Genomic DNA, 17554 nt, shown 5'->3' on the forward strand with positions numbered 1-17554 from the left:
ATAGAAAAAGGAAAAAAAGAAACACAGGCCAAAAAACTACTAAAGCTATTTCAAAATTATTCTAGAAGTTTAAAAGCATGTTATGGCCTGGCACAGACTCACAGAAACATCTGTGGCTTGGGAACAGCAAAATTTGCCATAAAAGGAAGCTTACTGTTCCATCAGGTAAATGCACCAGTGGGAAGATATATCACCAACAGGTGATGATAGATTTCGAACTGGCCAAATCATAAGTTTCACATGAAGTAGGACCGCTGGAGTCTGTTACGAAGGTTTCTGTGGCACCAATGATGTCACTCAATGGGATGAGAAAGGACAGGGAAATTCTTTAAAGGAGCCACCCATTCAGGGGACAGATAAGGAGGCCATGGCTGGTTTTACTGTTTCTCTTCAAATAGTACTACAGTGTTAGAAGGGTCACAGTGTGCTCTTGATCTGCTACAGTGGCAAATAAAGATAATTTTTCCCACAGCCGTCTTTGGGAAATCCACGTTTACCTCCCAATTTTCTCTAAAGTAAATCTAAAATTGAATTCTCACTTTCTCACAAGAATTGCACTGAGAATTTATCATCAATCCCATACTTCTCTAGAGATCCTAGGAAAACTCAATACTTATCCTCAGTCCAGAAGAAAGAGCTAACAGGGTCACACAGCAGACTTTGTCTTTCTGCAGTCAGTAATATTTTAGCATTTAAAAGTTAAAATCCTGAGGCCTGAAATAAAATATTAGGCTCACCAGGGATGGTATTGTCCTGCGAGTCTCCGTGGGGACAGTGCTGCATTTTAAATGTAGGTTAGCAGGCCGACCAGCGTGGGACTGAGTCAGAAGCTCCACAGTGAAGGCAGAAATCAACCACAAGCCAAAAGTTAATACTTGGCAACAACTGCTTCATTCTAAGCACTTGTCATTCATTCGTTATCTCATGGAATAAAATGTACATAATTAAAAACTTGCAACTACCAGCTTAAAAAGTTAAATATAAAGCTATTCACAAAGAAGTGGACAAGCAGCCACTCACTTCCCAGTGCGAATAACTGTGATACGTGTCTGTACACAGCTGCCTTATACAGATAACGAGGGTCAGACGACAGACAGAGCTGGACAAACAGAGCGGGAGCAGAGCTTTAAGAAAGGGGGAGGAGGCGCATTTATTCTCAAGATGCTGCAAATTAAGACCAAAGAAGTCAACTGCCTAAAATCATACAATCAGTTCAAACTGCAACTAAACTTGGAGCTCGGGTCTTATTCCCTATTAAGGGCACTGAACCCAGTGCACTCCGGAAAAGCACGAGGGTCACCTAGCCAAAGCCTCATGTCTCAGTCTCCTTTCCTTTCACCTGTGATCTTCTTGTTTCTACATCACTTGATAACAACTAGTTGTCAGACCTTAAAATTATATTATTTATAACATAAACTACAGAAGACTTTGCAACACCCATTAAGCATCACATAAACCACAGGACACTCATTTAGTGGGTGCAAAGTTCACAGGTGTGCTCCAACTATGGCGAGCCTTCTCTAAGCGGAACGGAGCAGGGAGACCTGTGTGGGGAGCAGGCAGGTGCCTCTTGCTAATTCAAAGCTCTAGAGCTGACTGTGTGCTGAACAACTAAGGCCAAGGCCGCTCCCTCAGCTCTTTCCGAAGCTCCTGCGGCCCCGGGAAAATCTTCCCCGCAGCAGAGCCAAATGCCCACTAATAAAATTCGGGCCCACAGGGACGTACGCAAACAGGTGAAGGATGGCAGAAACAGGCCGCAATGTTAAGCAAGGCTGCAGAGGCGGGAAGGAGGAAAGGCAGGCCCGCGGCTCGGCTGGGTTGGGACTCGGTTAGGACCAAGGCGGCGGCTCCACGGCCCAGCAGGGCCCAGAGGCAGCCCCTGTGGTCTGCAGGCTGTGCAGAGACCTGAGCTCTGTTCCCCGAGAGGACTGCAACCGGATTTGTATTTAAATGTGAAGAGACACCCCACAACACCCCCAAACTTTCTGGTCCACAGCAAGTCCGAGTACTTGCCCTGTTCTCACCAAGTTCTTGGACTTCAAGCCACACACAGGCACGTCAGGCAGTGAGAACGTGAGGCACACTCAGGGAGCCAGAGGAGGAAGGGCTTGGTGAAGTGCAGGGGGCCAGCAGGGCCTGTCCCGAGCGACAAGGCTGAGAAAGGCAGGCAGTGACGCGGTGTTCGAGCCCAGGCTGCCCCACTCCGGGGGGCCACCTGCCTTCGTGGCAGGGTACACTTCTGCCTGAGTCCCTGGAAAACAACTCAATTTTTTAACAGTTTTAAAGGACCTGAATTATTTCTGTGTGAACTCCCACGTCAATCCCACCCTCCACACAGGCCCAGCCCAGGAAAACAAAAACAGTGAACAGTGTACTGTTTCAAAAGTGTGAAGTGACTCATTTTAGAGAAAGCACTGGCTGAAAACCTACACTGCAGTTTGAGGAGTGCTTGTGAGCAGAGACCCTGGAGCCAGGATGCCTGGATCTTGTCCCGGTTCTGCCATTCCTAGCCCTGTGAGCGTGGACAAGTGTTCTGCCTTTCCACGAAATGGGAAAATGGACACACAGCAGCCTCCCTTACCCGCAGTTTCGCTTTTCACAGTTTCGGTTATCCATGGTCAACCATGGTCCAAAAATATTAGCTGGAAAATTCCAGAAATAAATAATTCATAAGTTTTAAATTGCGTGCCGTTCTGAGTAGTGTGATGAAATCTCAGGCCATCCCGCTCCGTCCTGCCTGGGACGATTTCTCCCTTTGTGCAGCACATCCACTCTGGTCATACAGCACAGAAGATATTTTGAGAGACCCCATTCATATAACTTTTACTGCAGTATATTGTTAAAACTGTTCTATTATCAGTTATTGTTGTTAATCTCTTACCGTGCCTAATTTAGAAATTAAACTTTGTCATTGTTGTGTATGTATAGGAAAAAGCATACTAGATAGAGGGTTCGGTACTATCTGTGGATTCAGGCAACTATTGGGGGTCTTGGAACGTATCTCCTGCAGAGAAGTGGGGGAGCAACTGTAATAAAATAGTTCTCCCATATACAGTGTTTAAGGATTAAGGAGTTAAAATATGTGCAGTGATTAGAAGAGTGCCAGCACAAAGTGCTATGTGTCAGTTATCATCATTACTAAGTAAATAACACCAATTTACATTTGTTAGATGCACTCAAAACAGGAGGCACAGGAGTTAGCATGAAAAAAGGCATCTGATTCCTCACAGGCACTTAAAACATACTTACATTTATCTATTTAGTTACCTGTCCAGAAAAGTTTGTGTAAATACGTGTATAAATGGGGGGATCTGAACGTGAGAAGGGGTCAGATCACAGAGGTAAGAGGAAGCACAGAGCCTACATGCCAGGCTCTCTCCTCACCAGAAATGACGCCGTCCCCTGGACCCAGCAGTGCTCCATCTGGGGTCACCTGTCTACCTCACTTTCATAACACGGTTGGACCAAGGCAAAGCCAGCAAAATTACTCTTACCAGCCACTTAAGATTTTACTAAAGCAACGTAGCATAATTTTTTAAAGTTGTAAAAATAATCTAAGCTCAGAGGCCAGAGTTGTCTAGTATAGCAGTTTATACCTCAACGGAAGTATGAGTTCATTTCTGAGACAAATACACTGAGTAGCACATATAACATGAAGGCCAGATGTGTGAAACTGCAGAGGTTGGACTAGAATCGCAAAGCCTCTTTCACCTCCCACTTCTATGACATAGTATAAGTAAATGAAATCAAATAGTCTGTGCTTCTATTTTTAAAAAGCTAGAAGGTTGCTGCTTAGTGGATGGGGTAAGAATATGATGGGGGAAATCGGAAAATACGGGTAGTACAACCATCTGTTACACGACCATAGACTGCCACACACTCACACGCACTCTCTGGGAACAAGGTTTATACTAAAGGCAGTGTGGGGTTCTAGAAAGGATGCTGCTGCCTACCTGCCGTGTAGCCCTGGCTGCTTGCTTCATCCCAGAGCCTCCCCTCCCTCATCTATATGAAGTGGGAAACACCACCACCCACTTTGCAAAGTGTCTGTGAGGACGACAGTGTATGGGAAAGCACCCCGTTAGTGCCCAGCACAGAGTAGGTGTTGAATAAACGGTAGCTGTGATGATGTACAAATTAATCAATGGCTATTAATAGTCTACAAATTAAATAGCCACTCAGCGTTTACTGAGTGTTTGCTGTGAGGCGCCCTGGATGAGCCCCTATAAGGTAGTGGTTCTCAAACTCACCACATCAGAATCCCCGGCCGGCACACCGACCAGCTGGCATTTCCACAAGTTCTGAGCAGGGGCTGTGCTGCTGGTGGAGGATCACACGTAAGAGAACCACTGCTACAAGGGAAGAGAGAAGCGAGAGGGGCCAGTGTTTGTAAATGTAAGAAGTCAGGTAATTAGGCACGGGCAAGGACACGAGGCGGCACGCGAGCAGAGTCAAGCAGACAGACAGGTGTGCACTTGGCCTGTGAAATGTCTGCGTGGGAGCACCTCATCACAGAACTGGGCACAGAGAAATTCTGAAGAGGCCACTGGTAGGCTAACTTGCTTACTAGGCTCAGCCTGGATTTGATGGTTTCAGGAAAGGGAGCCATTACAAAGCCTGGGAAAGTCAGCCCCATGGTGAAAATGGCACTGCAAGCAGAAATGGGACAATAGGTAAGGTCAGGTTAAGTGGCATGGAAAGGGGAACAAAAGAGCAAAAGCAGCGAAAGACCATCTTGATTCTGATGCAGGTGACCCCAAACACCCTCTGTCACTATAGCCAAGACCTGCAAGATGATGGCCCGCAGAGGGAATCTACTAGATACAAGAAATAGTCACCTGAGAATCAAGCCCCATGACACTCTCCTCTTTATTAATTGGCATTACCAGGCATTAATCAAGGAAGTCACTCAAATGAGAGAGGACAACCCCTTATTTCTTTAGTTTTATATAATGTACTAAACATGTTCCTCAGCGTTAGTACATAATTTTAATTAGCTATCATTGCATCTTTCATTACTAATCTTACCAATATTGACCAAATGCAAATTCTATAAAATTTGCTTCAACACAATGCTCACCAGTACGTTGTATTTCAATCACTCTTTTTAGGCCAACATTGGTAAGATAACCACGACATACTGAAAAATACACCAGACATGGCCCACTGGTTTCCACCACTGAGTTCAGCAGAAAACTGATGACAGATTATTTCCCATGTAAGAAATAAGAGATCAAGATATCTTGATTATTTGCTCCCCCCAAAAGGGGGGTCTGAAACCCCATCTCATACCTTGTACCAGAATAAATCTCAGCAGCATCAAGGAGATAGCAAATGTAAACAATGAAACCTCAGGAAAAACCATGAGGATTTTTAAAAAATAAAATTAGAAAGGTTAAGTATGATCCAAAACCCATAGCCATGAGAAAAAATTAGTACTTTTTCTATAAAACAAAATACAATAAAATGTCTATGTAGAAAAACCACCATGAACAAAATCAGAACTCAACTGCCAAATGGAACCAAATGCCTGCAACTCAGATCACAGATTAAGGGCTAATTCACATACAAGAGAGCTCCTGTAAGTCAACAGAAAAAGAAAATAGGACCAGAATCCTAGTAGAAAAATGGGTACAGGACAGGAACAACCCACAGGAAAGAAAATACAAATGGCTCTTAAGTATATGGAACGATGCTTACTTAACTCATAGTACATGAAACACGAAACTAGTGTTATACCATTTTTCACGTGTCAAATTGGCAAAGATCAAATAATAGCACGCTGTGCAGACGCGGAGATTGGTACAACCTGTGAGGGCATTCGGACCGTGTCTGTCAAAATGACAAATACACATGTTCTTTAACCCAGCAATTCCACTCATACTAACAACATGGCAACATGATATATGTACAAGATTATTTTTTACAGCTAAACACTGGACTGGAAACAACTTCAATGTCAATCAAAGAGGGGGAACTACAGGACGTTTGTACAATGGAATATTGTCCAGCTATTACAAACTAAAGAAGCTCTTTACACACTGACAAAGAATAATCCTCAAAATGTATTTTAGGAAACAAAGCAAAAACAAAGTGCAAAACAGTGCAGATACTAAAATTTGCATTTTTTTAATGGCAGGAGGACTATACCTGATTTTGTGTGTAGAACCATAGGCTGTCTCTGGAAATACACATAAGAACTTAGCACTGGTTACTTTTGTGGGAAACAAGTGTCTAGGGGACAGCGTACCAGGCTTGTCATTGCCTGCCCTTTGAATTTCGAACCATGTGAATTTATTACCTACTTAAGAAATAAAATACGCCTGTGAGAAGTCCTAATACCTGTGTCCTAAATGAAGATTTTCTCACTAAGTTACTGGCGATAAAGCACTCAGTATTTACTGAGTCCTATTACGTGCGCCCAGCACTGTCTCAGGCACTGGGTCTCAGCACCACAGAGACATCAGTCCTCCCGGGGACTGCAGGAGGGAGACGGCCAGGAACCAAGTACTTGGGGAAAATCAGAGAGGTAAGGTCTGTGCAGAAACATCAGTCAGGAAAAGGGAGTCAAGGGACTGACATGGACAGTGACGGGGGTGCCTTTCCGGGGAGGGGCGACAGAAAGCTTCTTCGGCAGGATAATTTGGGCAGGGATGTGAAGAAGGGAAGGGGGCAACTCAGGGAAAAGAGTCTAGGCAGAGGGAACAGCACCCACAATGGCTCTGAGGGTGGAATGTGCTCGGAGGACTCCTCGTCAAGGAACAGAATGGAGGCGTAAGAGGGAGTGTGGCAGCAAATCACTCCGTGCTTTGGGGACAGGCATAGCACCACATCATGGTAAGGAAATGCGATCTGATTCTAAGTGATAGTTTTAAGCAGTGGAGACATGGGATCTGACCTATTTGTTTAAAAGATCACTGGCTGCCATCAGAAGATGTAAGAGGCGAGGGGCTGTAAGAGGCGGGGAGCCCATCTGGAGACCCCTGTAATGATCCAAGTGAGAGCTGATGCTTCCTTAAACTGGGGAGGTGGCGATGGGAGGGGTCAGATTCTGGATCTATTTTAAGGCCAAGCCAACAGGCCTTACTGAAGGGTTGGAAGTAGACTGAGAACAAAAGAACTCACAAGTGACTCCAAGGTATTTAGCCCCAGAAACTTTCTACAATGATCTAATAGGTTCATTTAAAAAAAAAAAATCATCCCTTCATGTAAAGCTCAACTACTCTAAAATAGGTTATGAACACCATCGACAAAAGCAGTGCTTATCTAGGTACTAAATTGGGAAGCTGCGGAAGATTTTCAAGTTGACAAAAGAACATGTACCTGGGCTCCTTCTCTAACTATTTAATGAGCATCTACACAGCGCCCGGCACAATATTAGGTACTAGGGCCCTAAACTGTGCTTAGAATATGTACCTGAGCACTGAAAAAGGATTGGCAGGAAAAACACCAAAATACTAACAGCTGTGAGAGATGGGATTTTTCTTACTTTAATTTTCCACATTTACTGCCATAGTCATACCCTACTTTCAACTTTAAGGGGGGAAATCTACCTTTTACCACCACCAATGAAAGAAAACTTCCTACACAGCAAACTTATCAGTGATCTGAATGACTGGCAGACTTTCCTTCTAGAAAACCTTTTAAACTGACCAGATTTCTCAGCTCTCTTTCACGCATCTACCTGTTGCCAGTGCTGAGGTAAAATGCACGTGTGGGACAAGGGGGGAAAGAGAGGAGTAAGAGAAATGGGGTACACATAATAGTTTGCTGTTCTTTAGAACATCATCTCAAGACAGATGAGAAGGATCAGATTGATTCTTTGAAATATTTAATCAAATACCAACTACATTCAAGACAATATGCTTACCACAGTAATCCACCCACTGTCAACAAACAAATGACAAAGTCACTTATACATTTATCCGCTGAGTTAAATCTTTATAGCGTGCCTATAAGGCGTCCAAGGTGCTGAGCGAGACCAGGGAGTTCAGCAATGGATCAGTCTGATGGCATCAGCCCTCCTGAGTTGGCAATCTAGTTTAGGGGATGGGGAGAGAGGGGCATTAAATTTCAAATTAAAAGTATTTTATTATGATCGTGACATGTGCTAGAGAGACAGCCTGGCAGGGAGTAACAGGAGACCTGACCTATTCTAGGGTCAGAATAAGAGGACTGGGCAAAAATGACACACGAGCTAGGATTTGAAAGAGTAGGAATTAAACAGGTAAGGGATGGGGAGTGGAAGTACATTCCAGGCAAAGGAAACAGCACCTAAGAATCTGTGGTAAGAGGGTAAGGCTCGTTAGAAGAATGAAAGGAAGCCAGTGTGTGAGGAAGATCTGGTGAAGGGAGGAGAGGATGACGAGAAGGTAGCCAGGGGCCCACTCATGGAGGCCTACAGGCCGTGTTCCTCGCTTTGTCTTTAAAGCTAAAAGCAACAAGAACCCCTGAAAGACATTAAGCCTGGCAGTGACAATCAGGTTCACATTTTTACAGATCACTCTGGCTACTGTATAGAGAACAAACCAGAGGGCAGCAAGAGCAAAGCACACCAATCAGAGGGCTGCATGGTGCCCAGAGTGAGGGCAGTGAGAACAAAAGTAGACGTATTCAAGATCTGCTTTGGAGATAAAATCAACAGGAATTCCTGGTGGAGGGAAAGTAGATGAGTGTGGGGGTCCGGGGGGAGGTAGAGGAGAAGAAAGTGGCACAGATAATAACGAAATAGAAAACATTTAAGAGGACCAAAAAGACACACAGAAAACAAAAACTACATAAATAAGTTGAAAATAAGGGAAAGACATTTCATTCAAATATATGGTGACGGAAGGAGAACTGACTCTGGGTGGTGAACACACAATGGGATTTATAGATGATGTAATACAGAATTGTACATCTGAAATCTATGTAATTGTACTAACAATTGTCACCTCAATAAACTTTAATTTAAAAAAAGAAAGACATTTCATGCAAATACTAACAAAAATAAACTGATTCTCCAGTCCTCAAAATAGAACTTATGACAAAAACAGAGATAATGAAAAGTGTAGCATACCAAAACAAAGAATAATCTACAAAGATTAACAATTCTGAATTTAATATAAAGCAAAAGTGAAAAAGAGAAATTGACAAGTCCAGAATCACAGTGACATATTTAACACACCTCTCAGTAACTGATAAATAAAACTATCATAAAAATTGTAAAGCTAAGGACAGCGTGAAAAGCATTAAAAACTTGACACACAGAGATATCACCCTGAGCCTAACAAACAGAAGATATACATTCTTTTAGAAATACAGAGCACATTTAAACTAGTCTCATCACATTTCAAATAACTGAAATAAAAAACAAAACATATTCTATGACCATGTAATGCAAATAAGTTAATCAAGAACAAAATTAAACACCATGAATAGAAACTATAAAATGCCTGCTTAGGAAAAAAAGAAAAAATGCCTGTTTAGAAATTCAAGGGTTAAAGAGGGAATAAAAATGGAAATAACAAAATAATTACATCTTAATGACAATATTACCACACATCTAACTTATGGGAGAGTGTTAAAGCAATACTTCTACAGCCTGAGCACATCATTAAAAAGAAAGGCTGAAAACCTATGTTTTCAATTCAGAAAGCTAGAAAAAGAACAGAGCAAACCTAAAGAAAACAGAAAGGAAATAAACATAACAACACTATTAACAAACAGAAACAGAAAACGACAAAACAGTAGCTGGTTCCATGAAACAAAATTTTAATTGACAAACTCTTGCAAATCTGTTCAAGAAAAAGTTAAAATATGAATGAGTGACGCTCCCGCTGGTGACTAGAGCGGCAGAGCCCTGAGCGCCCCAAAGATTCAGGCACAGGTCCCAGCTCTGCAGAGGAGGGCCACAGTCCCCACGCGGGTCGCCCACGTCCACGATCACAGACCGATGGTCCAGAAAGCAAAAGGCAACAGAAGCGGGAAAAGGAACTGGCCAAAATCACCACCAGGAAGGAAGTGATGGAAGTTCTACTGCCCTAAGAAATGGATTCTTACTTTCACCGAATGCCCTCTGGATTAATTTACTGCAATAAATATCTTTTCCTTTGGTCAGGAGAAAAGGCATAAAAAAACAATTTTAGGAACAAAGGATACAGATACAGTAAAGACTTATGATGGGAGTGAGAAAAGGGAAGAGGGCTGAGTCCTAAGGAAATGCAGGGAAGGACTCGGTAGAGTAGAAGGAACTGGCGAAGGCAGAAGGCGTGAATGGCCAGGGAAAGTCAAGATTGAAGTGTCCCGACAAGGAGAGTTTCAATGGAGAAGATGCGCAGCAGGGTCGGATGCTGCTGAGACGCCGAGGAAGCTGTGGGCCGCCCGGGGTCAGCCTGGTGGATCTGCAGCGGGAAGCTGGGTGCCCAGCATCCCAGAGAAATGAGAGCAGTGGGGGCCGCGGGTACATCAGAGCAGGACGACGACTGTTTCTATCTGAATTACAAGCAATTTTGGAGCTGAAGCCATTTTAGCTGAGAAGAACACCCAGCGTGTCAGACTACAGGAGGCCACTGGGGGCGGACACGGAAACCAAGACACCAAGGAGCCAAGGTGCCTGATGGGTCATGCCGTGGAAACGAAGCCAGGTGAGATGACAGCAGGACTGCAGTGGAAAGCAAGGCTGGGAGGCAGGTAGGTACCAAAGTCTTCAATGAGCAGAGGTGGCCAGGAAGTCGTGAGAGAGAAAGAGCAAGGCGGCCTGAGTCTGCGGGCAGAGGCTCCAAAGGGATGCCAGGGAATGGCAAACGGACCTGGCTGAGGCTGGGCCGAGGCTGGGCCGCACCGCACAGGACTCCATGAAGCTTTCCCAGCTCTCAGCCCTCTGGGAAACACAAATTGCCACATCAGGGAAAGCCCTGAGCATAACACCCACCGTTTTTTAATTAGCTAAGCTAATACTGCCCTCAGTCTCACTAGCTACATGTACACCTGTTCCCAAATGCAGAGGGAACAAAAGAGCAATGGAAGTTGTGCAATTCCTCTAATTAAGCGGAAAGTAAGAAGGGATGGGAAAGGACAGTGTGAGCACTTTTCCCAGGACACCAGGATAAGGACGATGTAGCTTCTAAACAAAGCGAGCTCCAAGCGATCCAGACGCTGGACACAGCCCGCTCGTGGGGTACCCCAGGACGCGAACTAGCACAAGACCTGAAGCTGTAACTTCTACGAGCCTCTCAACCGACACAAAAGGGCTGGCAAGCCTGCCTCTGTGAGCGCTGCTAATCACCACTGACCACGTCTGGCTTACGACGAGGAACGTGAAAGACTCCTTTACTCAAGGAAGTCCTCAGAGGGCTATAATCTCAACAAATTCATTCCTGTAAAATGGAACTCTGTCTATTACCAGCGTGAGCCCCTCAGTGTAGTCCGCGTCCTGTTTTCCTACCCAGTAACTATCTATAGATCTATTCTCCTGTCTGGTATCTATCTGCTCACGGGGCAGCTCCAGAGCAATCATATAATGTGGATAATCCAACCCCTTGTTAAAGGTGTGGGTTGGCCAAGACTCAGCCAACCAGTGCAAAATTCCTTGGCCTCAGGAACTGGCTGGTAATCCAATCTGGGATAATGACTCAAAGACAGAGATTTGCTGGGGGCGTCCTTATTCTTCTGAGAAAGTCACAAGAAGAGCTGTTCATTCTCATCCTGGAGACTGGCTCTCATTCTGGCCCACTGGCACAGAAATGTGAAGCCTACAACCTCTACCACCATTTGCCACATGAGCCAGGCTGACACACAGTGGAAAGCAAAACCAAGAGAATCTCAGCAAAAGAGCTGGCACCCTAATCAAACCGTGCCTGAAACCCACATTACCCCTGGAATTTTCAATGACATAATCCAATGCATCCCCTTTAAAGTTTAAACCAGTTTAAACTGGGTTTCCTGTTACTTGCAAACCCACACACCCCTCCACTATAACATATTTAAGATATGCTGAACCTTAAGAACCATGAGTGAATCACCATCCACCAGCTCCTTTTATAGCACATTCCAACGTGCAGCTCTTCCTTCCAGAAAAGTCTTTGTTAAACCAAAGTCTCGAACATTAAAATGTAAATCTTTTCCCTGTTATTTAAACCTTGGAGAATGGCAACTGGTTAACACCTAAATAAAACTGTCTCAAAATTATCTATAAAAGTTTATAAAAGAAAATTTACAAATTTATAAATTTCACTACAAAAATAAAATTCTTCATGACAAAAATGAACACACATACACACACCCCTAAGCAAAGTTATAAGACAGATGACAAACTGGGAAGAGAAAAAATCTGTAATTCATATCACAAAGGGTTAATCTCCTTAATACATAAAGAGCTCCTTCTTAAAAAAAAAATCAAGCTATCCAATAATCCAATGGAAAAATGGACAAGGGATATAAAACAGTTCACAGAAAAAGAACTACATTTCGCTCTTAATATGTAGAAAAATGCTCCAACCTCTTTCGTTACAAGGGAAAAACAAACAAACACAAATTACACTAATTTCTCATCTATCAGATCCAATGCAAAAGTCTGACAGCACTGTTAGCGAGGCAGTGGTGAGACAGGCTGCTCTCCTGTCAGTACAAACTAGTACAGGTCCTCCCTATGGAGGGTGATTTGATGCCATCTATCAAAAGTACATACAAGCCAGCAGTACTCTCTGATCCAGCAGTACCTTGGAGGTACTGCTGGATCAGAGAGTACATCCTACAGACAGACCTGTCTCTGTGCAAAATATATACATACCAAGTTATTTACTACAGCATTATTTGTATTTTTTTTAAAAAAGATGAACAACCAAGAGTCATCTGGTTAAATAGTCATACAGCCATAGTATGACTATAAAGCAATTATAAGAAAGCATGAAGAAGTTCTCCATTTACTAATTAATATGGAAAGACCTCCAACAATATATCATTAAGCAGCAAAAAAAGTGCCCAATACCATACATAGGATGCTCCCTCAATTCTTTCAAATCCCTGCTGAAATGTCATCTTATTCTTATCACAACAGAATAATGAGTTAAAACCAAATAAAATGATTACAGGGAGAGGAAGGGAACTGAAGGGGAGGACAGAAACGGAAGTTGGACCTCTCTGAGTAGCTTTATAGTTTGTGGCTGGAACCACATAAATATTTTATATAACTAAACACAAAACTAAATTGGTTTTTAACGTATTTTTTGGGATATAATCAACATACAAGGAACTGCACATATTATAGGTACACATTGGGTGAGTCTGGACACATGCATACACCGTGATACCATCACCACAAGCAGGTAACAGACAGATCCATCACCTCCCAAAGTTTCCTTGCGTGCCTTTGTTTTGTTTTTTTGTGGTAAGAACACGTAACACGAGATCTACTCTAAGAAACGTGGAAGTGCACAACACCAGATTGTTAACGAGATGCACTATGTTTACAGCAGATTTTGAGAAATTATCCATCGGGCATAACTGAAACTTACACAAAATTAAATTTAAAAACAATCCCTCGTGTTCTAAAACCGGATTATGATAATAGTTGTGCAAACCGGTAAATTTACTCAAAACCATAGAGTTGTACACTTACAATAGACAGTAGGAAGGTACAACAATTTGGCGGGAGTAAGTCTGCAGAGGCCGAGAGCGTGCGAGAGGAAGGAGTCAAGATCGGCGCTGTCCAACCTCAGCGAGCACAGGACCCGCCGGGGACCCTCTGCGAGTGCAAACTGTGACTCCTTAAGCCTGGACTGGGGCCACTTCTGCACCTCCAACAAGCCCCCAGGTGAAGACGCTGAGCGCTGAGGTGCTGGTCTGTGGACCGCACTGGAGGAGCTTTGCTCTAAGGAGTGGCTGAGAGATGGGGGCAATAGAAGCTGCCCGAGCAAAGGACCCGTAGGGAGTGAGTGGGGGCCAGACAGGGTTCCCCCAGCCTTTCTAAGATGAAGGAGAGAACAACGCCTGTGCTGTAGGATTAGACTCAGGCAGGGGTAGAACTGGAGTGAGTGCTCAGGTTGGGGGCCGACGTGAGTAACTACAGCTCTGACAACAGGGGTGTGCCTGACACAGTGGCGATGTGGCACATTGAGCAAAGAAGTGATGGGGGCGGGGGCTGATACAATCTCATGACCTGAGTCCTGACAGAGGACAAGACAGCAGGAGTCCCAAAGGAGGCCGGGTAATACACTGAGGCAGTGCGTATCTCAGAAGCAGTACCAAATGAGAGAAAATACATGAGACAGTTCTCAGGCACGCTAGGAGTTCTGGAAGCGAGGCTACAGCCGAAGCTGGAATAATATCCACCCAGGAAGGCAGTCCGTCCTCGCACGCCTTGCACGGGCTTTCACCCTCACAGCGTAGCTCACAACTCTCGGAAGGCGCCTCAAATGCCTCGTCCTTAGGCCTTGGGCTTCTGCTCCTCCTGGTTTAGAATTCTCGCCCCCTTCCACCCACACGCCCAACAGCACTCAGTTCAAATGTCCCGGTGTTACAGTCCCTCAAGTTCCCACTGCAACTGAGACACACCTGGCATTCTAATCCTCTACTCCCTGACCCAAAGGGAAGACGGCGCGCGACCCCTGGCTCAGCAGACCCTGTACTCCTCCCTCTCTAAGCGCAGCAACAGGCAGAAGAAGGATCAATCGGGAGGAAAAAGAAAAGCAGCACATGGCATGGCCAACTCAGCATTCTAGAGAATCAACTGCTGGACGAAAATACCACAGGCCCCTCAGAGCGACCTTCTTGGAGCTCAGCGCTACGCTTCAGCACCGGGCAGGAGACACCAGCACCCCCCTTTCCACTCCGTCACACGCACGATACTCAAGAAAGTGAGCGGAGACTCACTAAAACCAGGCTGCTTACACTTCCTGTGCCATGAACTCCTTCTCACAATAATGTTTTCAAATACAAAGGATTACAAAGGAGATCAATTATATTAAAATCGGTTATACCATTTCAACAAATTTAGGATTTTTAAAAGTGTCTTTATTTCACATAAAAAATAACAAGCTCTAGTAGCAGACCCAAGCTACTGTAATTTCAAAGCAGTGATGAGTATAAATGATATCTGATATATCTGCAACAACCATAATGTGATATGCAAACATCTGTGAATTTTATTGGTGATAAAAGTCACAGGTCTGTTACTACTGTGATTTGTTGCCTAAACTCACAATTGAAGGACATGTTAAAATTCAGTTAGAGGCTGTAAAAATAAAGACGTAAAACATTCTTTCCCATCTAGGCTGGAGTACCCCTCAAATTCTATTCAGATTAAAAGAAGAGGATGACTACCTGGACGAGTTTTGCTGCAGCAGGAAAAAAAGCCAAGCACAACAGTGAACAGGCTGTGCGCCAACCAGAGGAAAAACAGCCCCAGGTCACAGGAAACGTCTACAACATGGTTACTTCAGAATATGTTAAAATATTCCCGTTCTTACTTTTAAAATATAAAAACCTTATAAATTCCTTCCTCATGAACAATGACTGCTTCTTTCCTATAAAATTTATAGTTTCAAGCCCATTTTCCTACTGCTACAAAACAAGATAAAGTGTGGCACAGATTGATTTGGCTTGTTTTTAGTACAATAAATCCTACTTTTTAAAAATCCATGTTACAAAATAGATTTGACAATGCAAAACATTACTCAATTTACAAATTACCAATTGGTAGAGAAGCTGTGAAGTTGAGAAAATGCTATTGCCAAAAGAGCAATTGCCAACTGAAGTTCAATTAGAAATGAAGATAAAGCATTTCTGAAATTAGAAACATAAGGCTACAAGTTTTAAAATTTACGGAAATGTGTTCTGGACACAGCATTTTGAGGCAAAACAGCTATTTGAAATCCACCCGAGTGTTCTTCCGCTGCTAGCAGAGAACCACTTCTCCACTTCACCTTGACTCCTTAATCCCCCGTTTCTGGCACCACTTATGCACAAGCACAGCACAAGCCTTCGACTTCCTATTACAATGATCAGCACAGAAGCTCCTCCCCGACTGGAAACGTTAGTGCACCATCACGTCATCCACAACAGACAGCAGTACTCTGTACGCAACAGTTCTGCAGTATGCACTTCATGAATGAGGATTATGTTTTTAAAGCAAGATCTACGAGGTGAAAGTTTAAACTTAAAAAATGATTACAGTGAAAGACACATTGCCATTAATCCCCCTGACTTCGAACACACTTACCCCATCATTTTTTGCCACTTTCTGAAGCAGTTCTGGAAGTCCTCTTTCGCAAGTGTCTTTAGTTGTGCTGTCGTGGCTGCCTTCATGTCCTGAATCAATTCAAAACGTTTACCTTTCATAGTCATTTTGACTTTGGGGAAGAGCCAGAAGTGACACGGTGCCAGGTCAGGTGAATAAGGTGGATTAGGACACACTGTAATGTTTTTATTTGACAGAAATTGCCGTGTATCAGAAGCGAAGTGTGACACAGAGCCTTTCAATTGTGATCACGAAATATGGTGAATGCTGCTGCCGAAAGTCATCCAACGGAAAGGCAGGAATCTTGAATATAAGAAGCAGCGCATGGAACCTTAGTAACAGTGTGTGACAAGTTTCAACTTGTTCGGTGCAGTCAGTCGGGTGTGAGCTACGGTTGTGAGAAGATGTGTTGTAAGTGTGCTGTGAATCATCCTCCAGCATGACAACACTCCGTGTCACACATTGCTTCTGGTGTGTGGCAATTTCTGTCAAATAAAAACATTACAGTGTGTCTTTATCCACCTTATTCACCGGATCTGGCACCGTGTGACTTCTGGCTCTTCCCCAAAGTCAAAATGATTCAAGACACTGAGGCAGCCACAACAGCGCAACTAAAGACACTCATGAAAGAGGACTTCCAGAACTGCTTCAGAAAGGGGCAAGAATGATGAGATGTGTGTTTGAAGTGGAGGGAGAGTATTTTGAGGGGGACTAATGGCAATGTGTCTTTTACTGTAATAAATTTGTTTTTATTTAAACATTCACTATATTGTTCGATCATATCTTGTACCTTGTACTCTATTAGGAAAAATAGATGCCAAATGTTTAGAGGATAAGGTAACTTGTCACTGATATTCTCAGACAACTTAAAATGTCCTGAAAACTAAACCTGAGTATGTCTGTCAATTAAAGTTATTTCTATTTTTGATGTCTACTTCTAAATAACCAAGTAAGGCCACATTTTATATTTCTACACAAACTAACCTCTTTGATATATAAATAAAATTGTTCTCTAAGACATCAAATACCAGACTACAAAAACCTTCACATTTATTTTTAAAACAAGGTTGTTTAGGCATACAGCCAAACCAGTCAGTAACAAAATCCACTAACTATGTTTTGATTCTTGCTCAGGTTTTCTACCAGAGCATAACAAATACTTAAATAAATTAAGTCACTCTAGATGAACTCAATGAAAATAAATATAGGTGACAAGTTTCTGAAGGGCAGAGACTGTCTACACCCAGCATCTAGAACAGTACCTCCTAGCTGGTGGGCGTGCCCCATAAATATTTGTTGAAAAGAATGACATTCATGGCTATCTCGTGGATTTCACTG

General features: G+C 43.4%; 1 protein-coding gene across 9 annotated transcripts in view; it reads right to left on the bottom strand.

Moving 5' to 3' along the window:
* Window positions 1–17554, bottom strand: part of WDR20 (WD repeat domain 20) — a 57579-nt gene that overhangs the window by 34264 nt on the left and 5761 nt on the right. The window lies entirely within an intron of this gene.

The sequence above is a fragment of the Rhinolophus ferrumequinum genome, chromosome 6, assembly GCF_004115265.2.
Source record: "Rhinolophus ferrumequinum isolate MPI-CBG mRhiFer1 chromosome 6, mRhiFer1_v1.p, whole genome shotgun sequence".
Lineage (NCBI taxonomy): Eukaryota > Metazoa > Chordata > Mammalia > Chiroptera > Rhinolophidae > Rhinolophus > Rhinolophus ferrumequinum.